The sequence below is a fragment of the Dermacentor silvarum genome, chromosome 7, assembly GCF_013339745.2.
Source record: "Dermacentor silvarum isolate Dsil-2018 chromosome 7, BIME_Dsil_1.4, whole genome shotgun sequence".
Lineage (NCBI taxonomy): Eukaryota > Metazoa > Arthropoda > Arachnida > Ixodida > Ixodidae > Dermacentor > Dermacentor silvarum.
The window spans coordinates 156026588-156034919 of NC_051160.1; positions in this window are offsets into that span (position 1 = coordinate 156026588).

Here is an 8332-nt window from a genome sequence, read left to right on the forward strand (position 1 = left end):
GGAGAGCTCCGGATTAATTTTGATCACCTGGGGTTCTTTAACTTGCGCTACAACGCAAGCACACGGGCGTTTTTGCATTTCGCCTGCATCGGAATGTGGCCGCGGCGGCCACAACCGGAACGTTCATGATAGACATCTTCGGTTGTGTGACGCCCAATGACGATACACCCATTCTCATCGTGCGGGAATATTCCCTACAGCTGACTTACCATAACCACAGCTTTGCTGGCTTCCATCTTCACAGTATCGGAAGGGCTCTTAATTTTTAGTGGTAAATTGGCGGCTTTCCAATTAATACATCATCAAATTTAATTTACCTTTTTTCACAATATTGTAGCCCCTAAGGGCTACATCATTGTACTCCCCAATAATGGGGAGTACAGGATCAACTTAACAATGGAAAAAAGAGCAAAAGCACAAAACAAGATGCAAGGCTTGATCGGTGGCAAAATATACTGTGTATAGAGCATGTATGCCTCCGTTGACTATCGCGACTTGAGGTTGAATTTCGTTCATTACCTCTCTATATTATTCTTCTCGGCATGGTAGTGCAGGTTTTTCTCCATAGTTCCTTTTTTTTTTTGGTCATAATCCTACGCTACCTTCGGACACTGTTCTGCCTGCTATTCTGAATTACATGTCCGAGTACTCCTGAGAAGCCGTACTCAAGGCAGAAGAGGTGCGCGATATTTCGCGACGTCGAATGGCGGAGTAGTTGAAAAATCAGCGGCGCCTATTTGATTCCCGCCATCTCGACGCTCTTTTGGTCAAAGTCGCGACACGCTGGCTACTTGTCGAAGTTACTTTCATGCTACTCTGGCCCTTACCGCGTCTTCCTTCAAGTAACGGACATCATCTATGAAATTACTGCTTTTAAATTGAGCTCAACATGGGTCAGCCATTCTCCGACGTAGTCAACGTTGCGCCTCAAACCAACATGGGGTTGCTGCTTCAGACACCTAGCGTGGTGAAGCCGCGTTAAACATTAGTCCGAAGAAGACGACGCTCTTGGAATACGTGAATTAACTACCTTCTTGTCAGAGAAGACGAGTCGTGGCGGTTTCTGTCTCTTCAAACAAGAATAATATTATACATGTGATGGTGGATCTATAAAAGTTTTATTGCATATTCGATGCAGGAGTCCACATGCACGCCTTGAAATACGTGAGTTTTGGCAACGCAACATTGGATTGCGACAGCCTCGGCCATTTAATCGGTCGAGAAGGATAAAAGATTTTTGCAGAAGGGTTCCGTTATCCCGTTACCTGTTGTAAAATATTACATAGGTGTTTTTAAGCGATTGCACGCTGGGTTTGGCTACATTAAAAATTCATACCTTTGCGTTGCCAATTGCTATATCCCATCTATTCGCTGATTATGTAATATCCGCAATGGCTAATTTTCCAACACGTGTCTCCCGTGTTAAATTTATGTTACTGTTTCGGCACTCACTCTGTGTTGCATAACACCAAACATCGCCTATTTGAGAATAGCTTTCCAAAGTGAAACAGTCTGTTTCTTTTGATGTTGCGGTTGTCATACTTAGCACTGATGCCATCAAGCTAGAGCGTCACCCAGTAGCTCATGGTAGAGATTGCGGGTCATCAGATTTAAAACACTAAATTAACAGTAATTAAGTGACAGCTGTGGAACGAGCTGCTCGGCATGTTGTGCATATTACAACACTGACGAAGCGCCAATTGAATACCGACAAACACACGAAATAACGAACCGTGCATTTAAATTAGCAAGTTTTATCATTCAGTTGTTCAATGTGTGTATTAAGTATATTGCAGAAAGCATCTAAACATCTTCAAAGTTTTATACGAGGCGTCCCAACTATCATACACAAAGATTTACAAATGTACAAATGCCACTTAGCTGAACAGAACCAAGGTAATGCTGTTGATCATGATATGTGATGTTTAATGGCGCAAGGGCAAGGTCTGGCCTATGAGCCCCATGCAAGCAATTAAGAATATTTAATAAAACCGTCAAATGAAGAGCAGGGATGGAACACGGCTATATATGTGCCTAAAAGGACAGTCGCTGTAGGGTGCGTAAAATATAAATGTCTTTAAATTATGACAATGGATTTAGGCAATGTTGTTTGCCGTCGCTTGGAAATATTCAGAATATTTCTTTCATTCAGCCTAAATAAATAATTAGTCTAAATAACTAATCAACTCAAACATCACATTTAGATGAAAAGTGTCAATGTAGAGCAACATGAAAAATCATGAGCCATTCCACTCTGTAAAGGTGAATGACCAGTGAAATTGTTTAGCACAAGACACAGAGGTGACACAAAATTTGGAACAAAGGTATGAACACATTTTCATCGGTGGCGTTTCCCGTCTGCGACCATGTGTTCACCACCTTGCGCCGTGTTCTTACGACGCTACCTATTCTTCGCCATTTTCTCCCTCAAGCAACAACAGAAGAACGCACCGACGCAAGTGATGTAGGACTTGGTGGTGTGCTTGCACAGGTTCTTACTGTCCTCTCAGAATGCATTGTGGCTCATGCGAACCGCACGCTGACCAAGGCGGAGGGCCATTACAACGTCACGGAAAAGGAATACTTCGCCATGGTCTTTCGACGTAGTCACCAAGCAATATGTGCTGTGTTGGATTTTGAATTTAAAAGGCCGATCTGACCACATCGATTACTGGGCCCTGCGAATCCTGGAGTGCGACATGACCGTAGTAGTATATCGGTCCGGGACAATGTTCCCTGAACTGGATTCCTTTTCGACCTTCTCTCGGATACTACAACAGTTCCGCCCTCTGGAACACTTCGGCTTCAAGCTTCGCATTTTGCGATCCGTGATCAGCTCCTGTACCGACGCAAATATGCCCCAGAAGGACGCGTGTTGCTGCTCGTCATCCCGAGACCTTTGAGACCAGACATACGCTACTTCGAGATAGGGAAATTCGGGCGCGTATATGCGTGGTACCGATCCCAAAAATATGAACCGTAAGTACCACGGAAGAAGACGAAAGGCGTGATTGCGAGCACTGCAAAGAAGTTTCAAAGGCAAGCCGGAAGTCTATTATACGGACGCAAGTTACTCTGGATGTGGCATACATATCGCAGTCGCCACGTGTTAGGAACGGGTGCCAGGGGCGTCAGTGAAAACCGCATGCACGGAAACGGCTGAGGCGAACGCGGTAGCTTTAGCTTTGAAGGGCTCCGAATCCAGAAGGACGTTCGCGGATGTCCTCACCGACTCACAAGCGGCTTGTCGCCTGTTCCTGTCAAGAGTGGTACACCGGGTGGTGATTAGGATTATAGGCAATAAACTCTCTAATTTTGACAGCCTCACATGGTACCCGGCACATGAAGGCGTGGAGGTAAATACGAGGGTGGACCGAATAGCTCCAGTACTAAATATCCGAGCGTCGGACCAGTCACGTAGCGACTTACCAACGACTGTGAGATATATCTTGGAACAACAGAGAGAGGAAAGACGGTAGTTCGGCAGGCCCCATCCAAAATTGGCCAGAGGTCAAGCGAGAAACTGGCACCGACTCCAAACAAACACTTATCCTAATCTACACAAGCTAAGACAAATACATGGTGAAGCGCACGCAAATAAATGTACGTGGTGTGGCGAAAAGCCTACATTGTCTCACATCACACTCATATGCGCCAGTAGACCTCCACAAGCGAACACACACAAATTTACAAAACATTTCCTAATGCAGTGGGAGGCATGACTTGCGGACGAGGAACAGGACTCCAAGCTGGCTCTCCTGGACCAAGCCTAGCGAACGGCTCAGGCAAGTGGTGCCCTGGACTAGGGGTCCACCCACATTTTCCATCTTTATTTTAGCCTTTTCCCAATAAAGTTTAACCTCTATCTCTCTCTCTCTCGGATCCTTTTTCCATTCGGACCCACAGTGCCATCACGCCGGCATTTTCAAGTTGTACCAACGACTTTGGCACCACAACTACTGGCGGGGATATACACCATCGTTCGCTATTTCGTCCGCTCTTGCCGTGAATATCAGCAACACAGATCTCCACCACATGTCTCGGCCGGTGATACCTGTCAACCCCTGTCATGCCCATCTCAACCTTTTCATTGTGTTGGTGTAAATGCGTATTGGCCACTTGCCTTGACGACGACGGCAGCCGTTGGATTACACTTGCCGTCGACCACTCAACACGCTATGCAGATAATGCTGCCCTCCCAGCTGCTACAGCGCAGGAAATCGCCACTTTTATACTACGCTGTTTTTTGCTTCGTCATGGAAGTCCTCGTTAACTTCTGAGCGACCGAGGCCCCGCCTTCCTCTCTGCAGTCGTTGAAAAATTGCTTGTTGAATGCGCCATTGTTTATAGCACACGGAATGCCAAGCGTACCGCAGAACACTTTGATCAAACCCACGGTGACCCGCTTGCTGTGAACATCGCATCCGACGGCTCAAATGGGGACTTAGTTCTTCCATTCGTCACGTACGCCTAAAATACCGCAACGCTAGCCACAATCAGTTTCTCCCCTTCTGTATTGTTTACGGTCATCATCCCTCTCATACAATCGATAACATTCTGCCCTACTACCCAGACCCATAAGAATGCCTGTCAATCTTGGGCGCCGCCACACTAGCTAGAAATTGTTGTCAGTTGGGCCATGACAATCGACAGAAAAAAAAAACACGATGCCCACAACTGGACTACAAGGTTTTCTACAGGGAACCATCGTTTGGCTGTCTCTACCAAACCGTACGTCAGGATTCACTTGAAAACATTTTCTTAAAAAGGATAGACCAAATCGCGTTCTGCAGTAAACCTCTCCCGTCAACTACCTCGCGAAGCCATTAACACCGCCATCTGACATGCGTCGTTATAACAGCGAAGTCGTGCACTTCCAGTGGCTCAAGCTATATTATGATTCTGCTGCCTCATCTTCAGACGAAGTCAACAGGATGGCTCCTTTTTCCGATGTGGCCATTGTAATGAAGAATAGCACCTGGATATAGGCTCAAGGACTGCCAACAGCATCGCGTGCCAAGGAGGCTCCAATACCAGGAATCTGGTGATGATGATGATGATGATGATTTATTGGCATCCCCTTTGAAACGGGGTGGCGACAAATAGTCACCTAGCCTGCTTGATTTAATCAGGTATACTACACATGTTCTTTATCTCGCATTTTTGTATACCTTTTTCAAAAATTTAGCTTGTACCGCTGCCTATGATTTTAAGAGATCAGGTCGTATCCATCTTTCCCTGCTTTTTTTCCACCAGTACTCTAATCGTCTCTTGCTGATCTCTACGGCTGATCTGTTTATGTTTCCTTCCACTTTAAACCCAAGCGCTTCTGGGAGTTGCACGTTACCTACGGTTCTCGCTGGGTGGATCCCGTCGCATTCCATTAGGATGTGCTGAGTGGTCTCTGGATCTTTACTGCAGCATACACATGTCTCATCTAGTTCCGAATATTTGTTTCGATATGTTTTCGTCCTTAGGCAACCGGCTCGAGCCTCAAATAGCAAGGCACTGCCCTTTGTGTTATCGTACAGATTTTCCCTTCTAATTTCTTTCTTCTCATTCTTGTAAATCTCCATTGTCGCCATTGTCTCCATTGTCGGGACATCGCCGAACAGCGCCTCTAGCGGCCGCCTCTGAAAACATGCGCTTTTTCTATGGGAGAGCGTCGTTTTTCCCAAATAACTAATCATAGAAGCCATATTTGAAAATATTACCGTGCAAATAGGCTCTAGGAGCTTAGCCCGACATCTCATGCAAGCGGTACCATTACTTATGACGGAAAACCCGTTCCAAATTGCGGGCGAAGTTCGAAGTATGGGAGTCTATGGAAAAGGCCAAATTTTGGAGGCTTTTTTGGCCAGTAAAAAGCAATTTGCGATGAACCTATTGCATCGATCGACGTATTACTGGGGATTTATCAACTTCAATGACTCAGCTTTGAGCTAGTTGCAGCAGCAGCTCTTGAAATGGCAAAAAAGTCGTTCCAAAATCGCAGTTTTCATAACAAGGTCGCAGAATTTATTGTGGTACGTATATAAACCTAGTTTTTGATTCCAGCAGCACGTCGATCCGATAGCCGAGCGTTCTGCGTGACCACAGATTAGGATCACTGATACCACGATTGTGAGTTCGCAGGTTCGAAGCCAGCGGCGCCGCTATTTTTTTATCCCTTTGTCGCTGCTTAGTTTGGCGGTTTCCCGCCAGATGGCGTATTCCGAAACGCAGGTCATTTAGTTGCGGTTCTTGTTTCGTTTCTTTCTACTGTACAAACTTCTTCCAAAAAAAATAGCTGGCTGGTTTCGTGAACACGCGAACGTGCTTCCAAACTTCTTTTGCACTTTAGGTGTAATGTATTTTAGACAATAAACCAACTTTGTGTTTTCAAAGTTGATTTCTTTCTTAAGGCAAACATTTATGAAGACATTACTAAGAAATATTTTTGCCTATTCAGCTATGTCATGGAAAGGCGTGTTTGTGCGACTTTTGTTCAGCCTGAAACGTACCACAAAAATAAATAGCTTCCCGTGTGTGCAATTAAAAGACGCAGAAGTAGAAAACTTGGCTGCAGCCCCAGACGTAGTACTCTTACAAAGGAATACAGAAGCTATTTGACTGAGTATATTTGCATTACATCAAAGCAGAATTTTTGCGTACCGGATCATCGGTGCAAATGAAGGCTGTCCGAATTATTTCACAAGCTTTTTTTGCTTAGTACAAACCAATACCTCGAAACATAAACATTCTATCCTCAATATGCAGCGCACGTGTCTTATCATTTGAACCATGCCCATATACCTTCACGAAATTCCCGAAATACTAAAGGTCTTCATATCCTTTTACCGCGACGTACGCAGAGGAGTATTGGAAATAATGCGAAAAGACACCGGGGCGTGTTAATGTAGTTTGTCGTGTAAAAATAGAGAACTATTCCAATCACAGACCACACCCTTTTTGAGTTATGCCCACAAAGCGTTGCAAGAAGACATTTTTTTCGGCGAGAATCACCAAAGTTACCATGGCATTCTGCTGTTCTGTTCTGAACTAACTCCATTGCTGAATCAGATCGCAGCACCATGATATAATTACTGGTACAATTATTCAGTAATTCTGTAAGAATTTTCTCCTACGCTAAATTTAACGTGTTTGGACAATTGAAGAAACATGAGAAAGGACCGTGAGGTTTGCAGAAATGTTCCCTTATTAGAATCGTTTATCACCCATATCGGTACGGTGGTATTGTCATTATCACTCCAGCGTCCATGGACACCATTTATCACTTTACTGCCTGTAACAAAAATACAAAGGTGTCGTTCCTTGTGCGTGAGTAGCACAATCGCAGCTTATCCTTTCATATGGGCCCACTAAGCTACACCTTCCCTTTTCTGCCATGGTGCCACAAGAGATGTCAATTTCACCCTTGAATTTCTCCCTTTCAATTTGCTAGAAAGTATAGGGACGTACACAAGAAGAACAGGCGAAGTTTTGAAGTAGTCCTGAGATTTTAGTAAAATTTCATAGGCAATGTTATTATCCTTTATTTGTTTACGTATTTATTACACCTGATTGGTGATAATAATGACGTGCTACATAATAGTTCAGTTCTTCTACTTAATAAGTCATGTCTGAGTCTGCTGTCCTGAAAATTAAGCAGGTGTAAGCACTGCATGACGTTGGCTGGAAGGCCATTCATTAAAAACAATTGTGTGCAGAATAAAGAAAATGCAGGTGTTCCATCGCACAGTCGCCGCCAAAAGTTTACGCGGCCGAGGTTCAGCGAATAAGTTCATTTTCAACGCAGCTACCCCGCAGCCAGTAAAACTATGCAAAACTTTTGTTTTGTTTACTCTAGACCAGTATACGCTGTAAATCCGAATACTACGATGCATGACTAAGGCGTGGAAATATAAATATTTTTTACGTTCCGGGGTACGAAAGCTTGTGACGCTGACTATACGTTCTGAAGGCGAGGTTGCTTTTTAGCTTATTCGTGATGACAAGCGCCGAGCTCTTGGTGATGGGATATTGGAGCATAGAATTGTAGAACTTGTGCAAGCTCAGGCGACTTCACGACGCAAACCTAGTGATAGAAGCTCAGAAGGAGGAATAAACATTTATTGTAGAGCCAGCACTTTATGATGGCCGGGCCTAAGCCTCCCATGAGGGGACGTCGAGGGCTTGCCTCGCCGCCGCCTCACGGGCGTGCTGGGTCGCCCAGGTTTGGTCGTCGAGGGCGGAGCTCCGCAGCGCCTCAGGCAACCTCGACGAGGGGGTCGTGGTGTTAATGTGTGTACAGTGCTGGGCACTCCCACAGCACATGCGGAAGCATAGCCGG